Source organism: Pyrgilauda ruficollis, unplaced genomic scaffold (genome assembly GCF_017590135.1).
Source record: "Pyrgilauda ruficollis isolate IOZ18807 unplaced genomic scaffold, ASM1759013v1 scaffold35, whole genome shotgun sequence".
Taxonomy (NCBI): domain Eukaryota; kingdom Metazoa; phylum Chordata; class Aves; order Passeriformes; family Passeridae; genus Pyrgilauda; species Pyrgilauda ruficollis.
In genome coordinates, this window is record NW_024524934.1 from 3,491,397 (window position 1) to 3,507,366 (window position 15,970).

Here is a 15,970-nt window from a genome sequence, read left to right on the forward strand (position 1 = left end):
CTGCCGCAATACTTGGGAAAAGCCTCCTGGAGCCGGCGATCGTATTTCACACCACCGTGACATCAAGATTGTTTGGAGTCCTGAAAAAGTTTTTTTCCGAGGTTTGGTTGATGCTCTGCTGTTCTGATGTGAGCAATGAATCACCCACCCAAAGCTGCTGCTTTCATTAAAAAAAAAAAAAAAGAAAGAAAAAAAGAAAAAAAAGAGAAAAATGCGTTTAGAGAGAGGTATTCTTGTGACGAGGCTGCACGAAGGAAATAATAAAAGTATTTAATAATGACAAGTGAAAAGGTAAATGAGAGCAATAACAGCAGAATGCATAGAGCATAATCGCCAAAGGAATCAGGTAAAAACTTAGAAGAAAGGTAGCTAAAGGCATTTTGGGCAAAATGTGCAAATTAGATGTAGCTTGAAAATACATAAAATCCAGTTATTATTCATATCTGTCTATAAAATGGCAGTGCTGTGTTTTCTATAATTATGTGCAGAGGTATTTAATATTATACATAATCACTGTAGGACAAGAGATGTATATTTAGGAAATTCAAGCTTTTATGTTTACAATATTTTAAAAGATTTTTTACCTTATCCAATGTTAGTGTAGTAAATCAATGTGTATTACAGATAGTAGCAACATGTGCTCCAACGTTTAACAGCTTATTTTTAAGGGTATTTATTTAGTGACAAACACCAAAAAGAAAATGTGCAATGGTTACTTAAAAATAAATAAACAAACTAAAAATTGAACCCCCTAAAACCTTTTAGCAACTAGCTATTTCTGAAAAATGGGATTAGTGATTATTGAGAAAAATACTTGCAGCCACCCTGTGAAGTCCCAGTGCTTCTTGGTTCAAGTTTCATTCCCCTGATTGAAGGGTTTTCACATTTAGCAAAAAACTGTGCTTTTTTTGCAACAACAATGAATGGTACTTTTCACCATCTCCGTGACAGAAGTAACTTCTCCAGTAACTCAAGTAAATATATTCAAGCTTGTGTGTGATCAGCTGGGATTTTCTAGTTTTGTGTAAATAAATTCTCTAGATATGTCAGCTGAAATAAACTTTACTGGTTCAGATGTAAGTGGAGTGATTACACAAGAAGTTCCACCTGAACGTGAGCAAGAAGTTCTTTTCTGTGTGCATGGCTGAGCACTGGAACAGATATTCCAGAGAGGCTGTGGATTCTCCTTCATAGAGATATTCAGGATTCTCCTTCCCTAGAGATATTCACAAGCCATCTGGACACAGTCCTGAGTAATGTGCTCGAGGGGACCCTGCTTGAATGGACTGGTTGGACTGGATGACCTCCAGTGGTCTCTTCTACCCTTACATGTTCTGTGTTTCTCTGAGTGGGCTTTACTGACTCAGTGGAGGCAGGCTGTTAGCAGGAAAAATCAAACTGCACTGCTGAGTTGGACTAACTAAATAACCTGTAGCTGGGTGGAAAGAACCTGAATATGTGAGGCTCTTGATTAGGAAGAGTTTTGAGGAGAAACACACTGGCAGATGTGATCTGATATTCCCTCATATCTGAGATTTGTTGGTACTCTATTGTATTCTTTGCTTTTTTAATTCAGAAATGTAGAAATTAGGCTGCTTGATTTTGGGAGGTCTCCTGCCTGTTGCTAGAGAGCATATATTTTGCTGTTTGCAATGTATTTTTCTATTTCTATTATCTGGATTCTATCATTCCAACTGGAAAGTGGCAGGTATGCTGGGGAATGTTCTCTTTAAATAAAGCAGAAGAGTAAACGATGAGTAGGATGTTTATTATTGATCTCACAGATGCTTTTGCAGTCTGCAATATGAACACATATGGATTACTGGTAAAGCTGGAAAGCAAATTACATTTTCTTTTATCGTTTGTAAAAATGAAGTTAGGGCTTATGAAAGGTACTGGATTCAGGCTCTGGGGACCTAACTTCTCTGTTTATCCAGGAAATAGATGTTGTACATCACAAGCAGAGGCAGTGGAAGTATTAAAGATCTCAAAGTTCTCACACTCCCTGTCTGTACTTCTCCTTCTTGACATACTCAAGGTACCAATAGGACAGCTTAGTCTGTGCACAAGCTTACTCCCATTTTATTTTTTTTCTGGAAGGTACACAATAATACTGTTGGCTGTAGTTTTATTAACAAAAGCTTTTGTTCACTACAGTCTAATTTAGAAACGTCAGGTCCATAAGAGGCTTTGTTGCCTTTGTTTTCTAGTCCAGATTGTTTTCATGCCCATTCAGTATGAGCAATTCTAATTTTTCTGCAGTGAAATGGTACCCCTGTACCCACTTCCCATACACCAGATTGGGAATTAATTAGAACAAAGGTGTTAAGCACTTCTTATTTGTGAAGAGAACACAAATATGAAATATTTGTAATATGTACATCTTGCATTTTGTCAATGGGCTTTGGACAGTAATTTCTTCGTGGCATAATGTGTGTTGCTATTAAGAATTTAAAGGAGTAAAAAATATTTCCTATATGTGGCAAAATTACCCAATACAGGTATGTTTCCCCATGAAACATGTACAGGTATACCATGAGTGACACAAATATCCATGAACATTTTCACTAGGATTATAAATAAAATGATGCTAATGAAGCTGAACAATGAGGGGCATTTCCTATATTTCAGCATTAAAGGCAAATTAACACCACTTTCAAATGCTTGAATCCACCTCTCAGAGATATGTGTTATTTGGACTAATATTTTTAGAATCTTCTATATTGACTAAATCAGAGCTTAAGTTAATGAGGGTGCAGTTTGTGAGTCTTGATACAGCTAAAGCTGATATAATTTACTGCTTTATTATCCTTATCAGGAATGGTGGGGAATTACATGCAAAGTGACCAATTTTTCTGTGGATTTTGTTTTAGTGTTTACATTTGAAGCAATTAAATATTACATATTACACAAAAGTAAGTATTTTGGTTAGATGAAAATGTGTTTTGGCTGTTATGAAAGGTCATCCGCTGAGTTAGTGGGAGTTAGGTAAACCTAGAAGCTTGACTGACAGAAAAAAGAGCAGCTGTTTACCTCTGTCGCATGGGGAAAAAGGGGAAAAAACAATAGTTCTCCTCTCTTATTGACAGATGTAATGATATTTCTGGTAACTTAATACAGTCAAATTTTTCTGCCAGCCTTGTACAGGGTTTGATTGCTGTTACTCTGAGATGCAGTAGAATGCGAAGGAAACAAGACACACACACAAGAAAGACTTGATGGGCTTTTTGCTCGAAATATTTTTTAAACTATAAATAAGTGCCCATCAAAACTAAGGATGGCTAGTTAATTAAAAATCCATATATTTTAATATATATTATTAAAACATGTATGTTGCTTAGGCTTCTGTAATAAATGTTTTCTGAATACTTTTCTATAATTTTCTCTACTTAAATCCAGCTGCAATGATTTTTCTTAGCCTAATTTTAAAAACTGTTTCTAATGTATTCTTTGTACTACTGCATTTTACTGCCTCAGAACCTAAATTTTGGCTTTAACAGTAACAAAAAGCTCTATGATTATACAATACAAAGCTTGGAATGTGTGATACATCACTTCATATTCAAGGGAAAGCTATTGTATCTAGAATTATAAAGTTAAATTAAAGTTCTGCCTTCTGATATTATATAGTACTGTAATACTGATTTTTAAATTTTTAAATTGCACTTAAAACATGGAACATAGGGCTAGACAGATAATCTATCAAGCGTTGCTAACAGTCTAGATACAACTTCATTATTTCTGTCTCGTCACTGGTGCATATAAATGCTGGTACTTAGAAATGCAAACAGTAAGTAATTTGCTCAGAGAGAGTGGATGTCCAGATGTATATTCTACATTTGGACTTATTTGGAATAACAGTGTATGGAATTTTGCAGTCATAACTGGTTGATATCAGAAAAATTGTGCTTAAATAGTTTTGTACATTGTGATTGTAGGTGATTGAAGCAACTTTAACCGGTCAGTTTAGGTCACAAGCAGCCTTCTTTGAAATAACTTCTTTTTATTCATACATGGTTGTGAATGGGTTTATGACTTGGTATTGACAACATTACGCTGATGACACTCCAGATCATGGGAGTAAAAGTGGTCTCACTTGTGCCTGCAGGTCTTGTGTTATTCTGGCAGAATATGTACTAGTGAGGCAGGTCAATTGACAGAATGTTTTCTATAAAAAAAAATTCTCACCATCCTATTGCATTATTTTTGAAATAATTTTGGGCCTTCAAGACTGTAAATAATACAGTATGTTGTGGCTGTGCAAAGTTTGAATTCAGGTCCTGCTTCTGAGAAGTGAAGGTGTAATGAGTGTTTTTTCTTGTGAACATTTCTTGAAGATTTGGAAGGTTTGCTGAGTAAGGATGAAGCTGTTTATATGTCCTGGAGATATGCAATGTGTGTTTTGATAAATGTAGAGGGATATCTGGGTGTGAGAAGTAACCTGAGAACAAAACTCTGTTTAGTTGTTCTCTGTGATGGAGTCTAGGGAGTTGAGGATAGGTTAAGCAGTCCTTCTCTTAGCATAGGTTTCTGACTTGTGCTAGTAACTGTTGTGGAGGTTGTGTGTAGATTGTTTAATGGCCTCTAGTAGACATTTCCTCCTACACTTTGTCCATTGCTTTGAAGTCATTTAAGTTTTTGGCCTCTGTAATGTTCAGTTAGGCAGCTGTAATGGATTATCAGTCTGGATCAATCTAGGACTGAGCAGTACTGTGAAGGTCATGGAATTGATAAGTGAAGTTACCACAGAATGGTTTGGGTTGGAAGAGACTTTAAAGATAATCTAGTTCAAATCACCCTGTCATGTCAGTGACACCCTTCCACTTGACCAGGTTGCTGAAAGTCCCATCCAGTTTGGCCTTGAATGCTTCCAGGGATGAGCAGCCAGGACTTCTCTGGGCAATGTGTTCCAGTACGTCATCATAATCACCACAGAATGTTTCTGATTATATCTGATTATATCTGATGTAAACCTACCCTCCTTCAGTTTAGAGCCATTCCCCTTGTTCTGTCACTACATGCCTTTGTAAAAACTCTCTTCAGCTCTCTTGCAGGCCTCCTTTAGGTGCTGGAAGGCTGCCCTAAGCCTCTCCAGAGCCTTCTCTTCTCCAGGCTGGACAATCCCAACTCTCTCAGCCTGTCTTCATAGGAGAGATGCTCCAGCCCTCTCATAGTCTTCATGACCCTCCTCTGGACTTGCTCCAGCAGATCCATGTCCTGCTTATGTTGTGGACCCCAGAACCTGGACACAGAACTCCAGGTGGTGTTATACCAGATTTGAGTAGAGGTGCAGAATCACCTCCCTTGGCCTGCTGGTCACATGGCTTTTGGTATAGCCCAGGTTATGATTGGCTTTCTGGCCAGCTTGCTGAGGGTGTGCTCAATTCCCACTGTCCATGTCACAGATGAAAATGTCAAACAGTGACAGTCTCAAAACTGACCCTTGAGGAATGCCCCTTGTCACTGGTCTCCACTTGGATATTGAGGCAAAGATTGCAATTGTTTGAGTACAACCATCCCTCCAATTCTGTAACTATTAAGCAGTCCATCTACCAAATTGATCTTTCTCCATTTCAGAGACAATGGCATAGTGTGGGATAACATCAAATGCTTTGCACTAATCCAGGCAGATGACTTCAATTGCTTTTCCCTCATTCACCATCCCTGTAACTCCATTATAGAAGCCCACCAGATTTGCCAGGTCTGTATTAAAGCCTTGTTGGCTGTCACGAATCACCTCCTTATTTTCCATGTGACTCAGCATAGTTTCCAGGAGGATCTGCTCCGTGATCTTGCTGGGCACAGAGGTGAGACTGACAGGCTTGTACATCCCCAGGTCTTCCCCTTTTTTCTCTTATTTTTCTCTCTCTCCTTTTTTTTTTTGTTCCCCCTCTTTTTCTCTTTCTCCATCATTATACATATGCATCATATGGTATTTCCAGGTACATAAACTTGGAAGTTGGTGTTTGGAAGTTGGTGCTATATTTGGAAATATAGCAGGCTATATTCCTGGAAAACAAAGCAAACAGGTTTTTTTGGTTTCAAGTGGATACTGGAAAGGAAAGATTGATATTTCTCAGAAGAAAAAAAGAAGAATATGGGAGTCTATTTTATACTTCTGATTGGTAACTTTAGGGAGAGAGTAAGTTTGGACAGGCTTGGCTGGAGAATGACACTTTCAGATAAGCATAAAAATATTCTATATTGAATTGAAATTAATTTGAAACAAAACTCCTGAGTTTCTGAAGCTCATTCTTCATTAGGTCTTAATTCCTCTTAAAAGAGGATTGAAGTAATTTTTATACTACATTAGTTTCTTCTTCTGAATTAGTTTATAAGTTAATAATTGGTGTCAAAGAAGTCTGTGTACTTTGCTGATGTGCTAGAAAATGAAATCAGCTGGGAATTAGTCACAATTGGAGTTAAAAGCAATCTACTCTATTTATTACTAAAGATGTGGTGTAATAAATAATGGATTTTATACATATTCTCAAATTTTCTGAAGGCAAGATTGTGAAAAACCTCTGTAGCATAACGTAATCTAAAGTAACTAAAGTGTTATGCATGGGAAGTTATTGAAATCTATTTGCACATCACTTGTTTTGTACTCATGGGTGTTTTAATGATATTTTATACTGCTTTAGTAGTATCTTTCAAAACTAAAGCAGCATTCCTCTGAAGTACTTTTGTCACAGCTTTATTGGCAATCAGAACTGGTACGCTACAGGATACGATGATATGCTCACATTTAAATGGCCTCCAGTGTCTAAGGTAAGAAGGGAATGTAGATCTCCCTTTTGTGATAACTCTTCCTTGGAGCTTTACAAGAGTGGGCAGCCCATCCTCTGTGTACTGAATCATTTTAATGGTAAATTCTGTAAAGGTATCCTAACCTCTACTCTGCAGTTATTTGAGAATGGATCCATAAGACACACTGCAGTGAGGAATGACCAGTGAAACTGTTTGCAATTGAGCCTATTTCTCCCTGCCTCAAATCAACATAGCTTTATAAATTTATATCTTCCATGTATGAAAAGACTACAGATAAGTTACCAGAGGACTCACAGAGCTGATGACAAAGATGGTGTCTTCTTGTCATTGGATATATTCTCTTTTGAACTGACATGTGCTGGGTCTGGTTCTTTTGGTGAGAAATGTAATTCGATTTCTGCAAAATTCAAGTGATCAAAGCTGTCAAAGCCAGACACTTCTGTAAGCGCCAGCTTCACCCTCTGGCGTATTCTTTGCTAAATAGTTCCATTTTGGGTTGGGTCTATTTTGTGTAATTTAGTGTCATCAGGAATGTTTTCTGTTACAAATGTCCTAGAAAACCTCTAAATGTTTTATTTACATCATATTTTATTTTAGAGCAATTTTTAAAAAAAAATTTTACATAATAAGTATCTTGTTTGCTCATGCTTGAATCTTTTTTATTACTACAATAGCATCTAGATTCTTTCAGCAAGACAGAGCTTGAGTTGTGGTCAAATTTGCATAAATTTACAGCAAATAAGCCTCTCTAACCAGGGGAGTTTATAATATGGAATAACTCAGGAAAAAAATAGAAATATATACTAATTCATATGATGCACATTCCATTTGGTGTAGCTCACCGTCTGCATGGTTATGTGTTTCTTTGGTGTTTCCTGCTGTACGTGGACAGAATGTAAAGATGACTGGAACTCCATTGTCGTTTCAAAGCCTGAGGTTTTCCTGCATTATTGGTGTTATTTGGTTTCTTTTTATTAGGATTGAGTATATTGGTAGATTCTCTTTTTGCTTTCTAAAGCATTGGCTTTTCAATATAGGGTAAGATACAATGTATCCAAAGTCTAATCTAAAATGTTTGAATGGAATAATATTTTGTGGCATAATAAATGCAGCTGATAAAGATATCTAGAAAGTTAAATACAATGCCTTAAGACTTGTCCTGTGTCTTATGTTACTTCATGGCCTTCTTAAAAAATCTTCATGGAAGCATCCAGCATCTAACTACACAGGGATCATGCTCAAATCTGTTCTCAGCTCATTACACAAACAGTCATGAGAGGACAGTGTAAAAAGTGTTTTAAATTCTAGATAATAACAAGAAATTGGAAAAAAAATAGTAGAGTCCAAAATATTTTGGATGCCATTTTTTATTACATTTTGAATATTATTGAATTTTGCATATTATTTTATAATTTTATTTGCATATTTTTTTATAACAACTGAGTTACTCCTGTAGGCATTAAGTAATTATAAAGCACTACATTTCTTTGGGTATTTATTGAGTTATCATAGGTACTTCATTTTTATTTCATTTTTATTAACAATTCATGCACTAAATAGAAGGGAAAAGTTTACTGATTTTGCATTAAATTGCTAATTCCACAGTCTGTGAGCACCCATTACACCATGAAGGAAAGAATATTTTTTTAATCTTCTACAAAAAAGAATACATTATATTTTTTTTTTTTTGGAAAAGCACCACTATTTTTTGGTCTTTTTTTTTTTTTTTTTTTTTTTTGTGGAAATAGTAATTGCAATAAAATGGCATACCATCTCCAAATATGCTGAAATGTCAGACTATTTACTGCCATAGTAGAGATGTAAAAATAAACTAGTTTTGCTTTCCTGAGTAAACAACCAAAAATGTGTTGATTATGAATATGTAAGTGTCATTTATATGTGGGGTGGCTGACTTTTTACCATCTGTCAAATCTACACAGATTAAAAGTCTGATGTAAATGTCAATATGAATCCAAGTATGACAACTCTATTTATTTCTAAACATGATGTACACTGTGGTGCCTGTTTCTGTAACAAAGTGTGCCTGAAAATTAAGTGTGTCATAAGCATTCATTTAAAGAAACAGCCTACAGTCTGCTAAAGGCATCATATAAAGAAAAATATCCTTTTCAAGAAGGGAATTTGTTACTTGACTATTTTAATGTGAATTGTTTCTTCTTTGCAGCATGTCTGCTATGTCTTTGGTAGCCAACCTGATTACCCCATATCATAAAAATTTAGTACCTTTCTACTGCAGTAGTTACTGGGTTATTGTTCATTTTGAAGATATAATCAAGTCCATAAATTGCTAACTCTGCTGCTGAACTTAGGCCAATAATCTAAAGTCTTTCTTTTTCCCTAAGGTCCACCTTACAAGCTTTTTTTCCTTTGCTAAGCAGTTTAAACTGATATTTACAAATAAGTGAAGCGGCATTATAACATGCATATTATTCTCAGTTTAATACAGTTATATTCTGATTGCTTGGATATGTTGAAGGTAGTGTATTTCTGCATTTTTTTTCTTTTCCTGAACCTGCACGGCATTATTATTTGGGATAATCTGGCCAACTCATCCAAAGCCTTCAGAATGTTCTTTATAGATCCAAATCACATTGCAACATGGCTAGGTCGCAGTGTTCTTGGGCTCCATTAATTATATTGTTTAGTGATACCTGGAGCAGTAGCATTATTAATGGTGTGTGAGAAAGATGAAAATTACTTGAGGCACAAAAACTAGTGGCAGAAAATCCTTCTACAAGCAAGAATCAGCAGTGTTCACTGTAAAGGAGTAAAGATAATGTTAAACTGTTTTTGTTTGGGTAGAAACTAGTGGCCTTTAGTTCCTGTGTACCCATGGCATTTAATTTTGAAGATTAATCTATTCTTTTAAAGAATGAGAAAAATAAATTTTGTAGGTTCATTAACATAAAGCAGTGTTCTTTTTAATGGTGATGGCTGTGGCAAATACTTTGACTGGTAAAATTGGTTAGAAGTATTCTGTTTGTGTGAGCAATAATCTCAACTGGCCATTCTGAAAACATGTTATACTACAGTTGTATTAGAAGAGCACCTGGTTGTATAGAAACATTCATTTCATGATCCTTTGCTTGTAAGGTATTACACTTCAGCTATCTTAAAGGCCATTTCTTATGAGAAGAACCTAGAACTATGCTAGTTTGTAACCTCCCTATTAAAAACTCTTTGATATTTCATTCGCCAGAACAACTTTCCCTAACCAGAATCATTGTTTTTAGCTGAGGTCTGGACATCTTTCAGTGAGCCTTCCAAAACAAAAATATCTGTGTTTTTTTTATATTGAAGCAAACTTCCTTCATGTAATTTTCCATGGGATTCTTTAGTCTCTTATTGCTCAGTGTTTTCCATTCTGGAGTGTCCACATAGGTGTTTAAGTTGCTCGACTACAAAACTGAACATCTACTCAGGTCAGTTCAAAGGGAGTGTAGTGGTAGGCATGACCTTAAGCCATGAGCACTGATGTTTCATGACTCACACCATCCATTTTTAACATTTTCTATTATGAAAGAATGAAAACCATTTTGTTTACTCATTTCCTGAAGTGAAAAGTCATCTGCATAAAAATGTCACCTTTTAGTCTAACCATTTATCTGTAATACTTTAATTTAGTACAGTGTCTGATAATTTCTGAAGCCAATGTAAGGTCTCACAAGTAGTCTTTCAACACCATGCTGTTTTTATTCTAGCTCCTGTTTATAGGTGAGAAAACTGAAGAAGTGAGTGAAGCATTTATAACACAGTGGGCAGTAGTACTTGTACTGTTAGAGCTCATTAATTCCTTTCACAGCCCAGTGATCATTGTCCCAGAATGCTCCGGCTTTAAGGACGGTTTGACTTGACTTTGCCATTTAAAATGTAGGCTCAGTCTTATAATATTGTCTTTTTAATTTGTTGATGAAGACAGGCATATTTGTCTTTGTTCTCAAAATTTTGCTGGCTTGATGCATTTATCACCTTTTTTTTTTATTTACTCATATAAGTATGTTTCTGTTCTGTGATTTATTTTTATTTTTAGAAATATTTGTGCATGTAGCATAGTAATAGGAAAAGTTTAATTCAACCTGATTTTAGTTGAATGACATTCAAGAGTTAGTCAGGATCAGTAAGGCTTCTCTGATCATGAACGTGAATCACAGAATAATATATATATTATACAATATATACAATATACAATTTACTTATACAATAGTATTATTGTATAAGTAAATTTCCCTCCTAATAGTTTGTGTCCATTTCATTACCAGAACATGAAGCCTGTGGATTAAATAATGAATTTTAAGGAATTAAAATGCAACTGAACAACTAAACAAGCTTTTCATGGAGATTTCACTTTCTGTAATGTTTGTTGAGGAGTAAAATGTCTGTTTCCCACCAATCTGGAAGAGTCTGGACATTGATCTACATTTGTGGCCATGTGCTTAAATGCTATTAGGCTCAGCAAATGTTGCCTGAATTTAATATCCTTTGGCAAAAATATTCTTCATTTCAAGCAATTGGATTATCAGTGTGAGGTTACTAAAAATGATGAGGTGTTTTCACCTACTACTGAACTGAAAGTCTGGTAGAACATTACATAGTTTTTCCCTTCCCTGCTGCACAGAATACTTGGCAGTCTGTACCTGGACTTCTGCTAGATTTAATTTTGCTGTGCTTGAGCCTTGCTTGGTGCTTCCTGCTGCTTTGCAGACCTGGAAAAAGACTTTTTCATTAATCTGTTTTGTTGCAAAAATGCTTGGTTTTGGTGTTTTTTTTTGTTTTTTTTTTTTTTTTTTTTTTTTTTTTAAGTGAAAGTGCTTTTTAATCTGCTCAGCAAGGCATATCTTGATTCCTTATTTTCTTGGGTAATGGATTTGGGTACGTTATTTGTTGTTTTTTAGAGTTGAAAGTGCCTAACCTAATTTCAGCTATGAATGTATTCTCCATTATTTTTTGCTCACTTAGTTGCTTTGGATATTTGGCTGCTTGAAGAGAAGGGAAAGGGAGATTAGGCATGCACTTTTCCATGCCCTGAAGAGATGTGCCTAGAGGCAGCTTGTGCATAGTTTCTGGTGGTAAGTGAATATAATGCTGACAGAGAACAAGGTATTTTGATGTATGTTTGTCATGAACATAAAAGAGTGTGGACAATCTTGATGGAGCAGAGAAGAATAACTCAATGGTTATATTCATAATGTAATCTGTTACATAAGCATGTCCAAAGCTTTCCAAACTCATTCAAGTCCCGCTGTTGTTGACCACTGAAGAGAATTTGAGGAAGATAATGCATTCAAGAGTGGGAAATACTTTATTGATTATTATTATTTTTATTTTATATCAATTTCTTATGTTAATAAATCCTCTACATAAATACAAGCACTGTTTCACAAAAGCTTGTCTAAGAAGTGATATTTGCAGAAATGTCAGTTGCAATCTTTGTTTTCTTCATGTCAGTTTCATGAAGGAAAGGATAACCTGCACTAGTATTTACTCTAGGCCCTCCAAAATTTAAATACAACAGTAATTATTAATAAATGATCTTGGTTAAGCTAAAACTATGTTCACCTGCTGAGAGACAGAAGTGCTAGGGCCTGGACTGGGGAGATTTGCCAGTGGAGAACAACCACCAGCAGTACTGTCTCAGGGTGGTGACTGAACATGAGTGAATAAAGGACATGGCTTACACCACAAGTGCCTTTCCTCTCATGGCAGGGGCTGGCTAGGAAACGTACTCTTTTTGGCAAAATCTGTTGGCAGCAACAAGAAGAATTTGCATTCTTGCATTTCTCAACCTGATTTTGATTGCTAGATGAACTGCAGTATGCAGGAATGAATGATTAAAATTTCCTCACAAAGTAAGACTTCTTGGAAAACCATATTACATTTTGAAATATTTGTTAAGCTTGCATATTGATTTTGTAATTCTGCCTACTTCTAATAGTCAGAATAAAAATTTGGGAGTCCTTCCCCAGAGGATGCTTTTCTAGCTTAGCTTTATATAGTGATGCTGCAACTAGATGGTCTTAAGTCTGACTGCACAGTTTTGTGTTCTGCTTTGAGATAATGGTGAACACTTCTTTTATGAGGAAGGCAGCCTTAAGAATAGAAGGATACTTTTAAACATGCAAAATATCAGATGTGAGCCCACTCTTCATGTCCTTTATCTAGACTTGTGGGTCACTATAATATGTGTTTCCATCCAAGATTTTTCTTATACTAGACTTCATTGGTGCCACATGTCATTGTGAGTTTTGTATATGCAAGAGGTTTGGGCTGAATAGACATCATGTACTTCCAGACTCTGTCCATCATTTCCATAATGAGTGGCTCAAGGAGAATTTTTGTCTTTGTGTAAGATGAAGAGGAAAATCTTTCCACACTCTTACAGAGCAGAAATGTACTGTATGACTTTCACAGCCTCTTTCTTGAGTAGCATGTTACCAAAGAGATTTAGGTCAAAGCAACCTTGTTAAACTTGGTATGGATTATTTCCTCCTTGGTGGAGTCCTCTCATATGATTGCCTCAATTCCAACAGTGCAAATTTCTGTAGCTTGTTATTTACTGGAAATGCCAGCATAGCTTCATAGGGAATTGACACCAAGGAAACCAGATTAAACTCTATGGTGTGATATAGACATATGAATAAATGTAACATGGTATATAAGTCTTTCATGCCTTTTTGAGTATTAATTGCCCCAGAAGACGGTCCCTGTTCTATCATAAGGCCAGAAACAAAAAACATTTTAGAAATTAATGCCGTGTGGTTAGCCAGCACCAGGACCCAAAGAACTTTGAAAGTATGAATAAATGTATTCCAATTACTGACTAATGCAGGTAATGGGTTTATGGTACTTAGAGGGCTGAATCTGTTCCCTGACAGCCTGCAGACATTAGGGGCCCCTCATGACCAGCCTGCAATGTAGGCATTATGGAGTGATTTTTACTTTACTGCCTTTTCCATCAGATCATCCCCTCTCTTTCACACACAAGGTTAATTCACTTCTTGATCACATTATTTCCTCGCTGCTCTTTGACAATATAAAAATTCTGAGTGGACAGCTCAATCCCTCTTCCATCTCAGATTTGATTGTTATGGTATTGCCTGGCGTCCCTCAGAGGCCTCCAGCAGCCTTTGCTGCACTTTATGACACTTAAATGGCTGGGCTACAATTTCTCCATCTATTCACAAAATGCTGTTAATAACTCATTTTCAAAGAGGCCCTTCTTTATGTCTTGGCATTAAAGGATTTTTTATTAGGTGCCAGGATAGGTGACACACAGCCCCAGTAACCAAAGAGTTAATTAATCTGTTGAAATTTATTGCCTTTTATACTGCACTCAGTGTGACAGTCCCTAAGAGAAACAGATACTATATTTACAACTGAGCTGAAATATTCAGTAATATAGTCTGCATACTGACCCACTCCATCAGTGTATGCCTTTTGCTGGAGTACCCATTAATCAACTAAGATGGATTTGTGTAATCTGTCTTCTTTCTTATTCTGAGATTCCAATAAATATTGAAATAATAATTTATTGATTACTCTGCAATATAAATGTGTAGTAAAGCCACCCAAGATATATGCATACTAATGCGTTTCAAAGCTCTTGGCATTCTGTAGGTATGAGGAAGAGAGAGATTGTAACAGGGGTTAGGATGAAATTCCTCTGGAATGTAGAACACTAAATTCTGTGTTAGCAGGACATGGTGGTCCTCTAAGGTAATTTTTGAGCTTTTATGTTGAGAGAAAACATAACTTGTATTACTGGCCTTTCATTTGGGTGACAATAAACACAAGAGTGTGTGTTTTGTTTTGCAAACAAAAATTTTTCAATTCCTTTCAAGTGAAGTGTTTATCAGAAGATTCTGGCTTTGTTCTTTCTAAGAATAACAGTCTGGGCTGCCCACTATGTTGAAGTCCTGCTGTAAAGGATGTGTGTGCCTGTAATATGCATGACTCAGTGTGGCACATTATTTGATGCAACTCTTCTGGGAGTTGAAATAAAGAAGGTTCTGTCAAGGGAGAGATTATGACAGCTTCTGGCATAAATTAGAGAATTTATGTGGAGTGCTGTAATTCATTGCAGTCTTTCTTCAGTAGTGGGATGCAATATACTGTGTATCTGCCGTAGCATTGAGATCCAAGTCTTTCACACACCTAATCCTACTCTCTACTAGGACCTGGCATGGACTATAAGGCAGTTTTGTTTACTCTGTGTTGCTTTCCTGTGGTAATTTCTCCCTACCTCCTTCTGATTTACTAATTTTTCTTATTTATCACATTAGTAGTGGTTAATCCAAGCTGCTCTGCTTAACTACTGAAATGTTATGTCCAAGTAGAACAGTTTGCATACATTTGCAGAGCTAACCTCTCTGTTCATGACCTTGTATGGTACATAACACAAAATAGAATTCAAACTATGATAAATTTTAATTCTGTTTTCACAAAAAACTACTGCACCAAAAAGTTAAGTCTGGACAATCTACTTGGAGTATCACCTGAGGAATACTGAACGACTCTTGTGAGGTAGTAACAATGTACTTCTTTATGCTTTGTTTTCTCTTCCTCATTTCTTTATGACTATGACAGCTGGAAGCTGCCTTACAGTAGGCAGTGAGACTCTGGTATTTTTGCCAGAGAAAGCTGCAAAAGAAAAGCTTAGCAAGGTTTTTCATTTCTTGGAGATGTATTCTTTTATCTACTTCAATTAGAATATTTGCCTTTACTTCATAAAGTCTTCTTCCTTTGCGGCAATGGAGAAATTATTAGGTAACATTTTCCTCACTGCCATTTAGAAAAAGCAGGTCACTGTGCTTTCTTTGAGAATGCCTACAAGTAAAAAATTCTGCTCTGGCAATTCTTTTTCGCAGAGGAATTAGGAGAACTAGTCAGTATGCCTGATGACTTGCCCTTCACTTTCCAGCATGATCTAAATTTGTTCTAAAGTTTCAGTGGCCTGTTTAGGGGACTCTATTGTCTCAAACACTGAGAAAGATCAATTTTCAAGAATTAACACAGAAAGACATGCTTTAGAAAGTAGCTTTCTTGTTAAGAGATTACTTATTATCATCAGCATGACTGCCACGTGGTATATGAGATATTTAGTTCTGCTTAGCACTTGTGCTATAAATTCAAGAATTTTCTCTCTCCTGTGTATATGGATAACTGCTGTGTGGGACTTTCA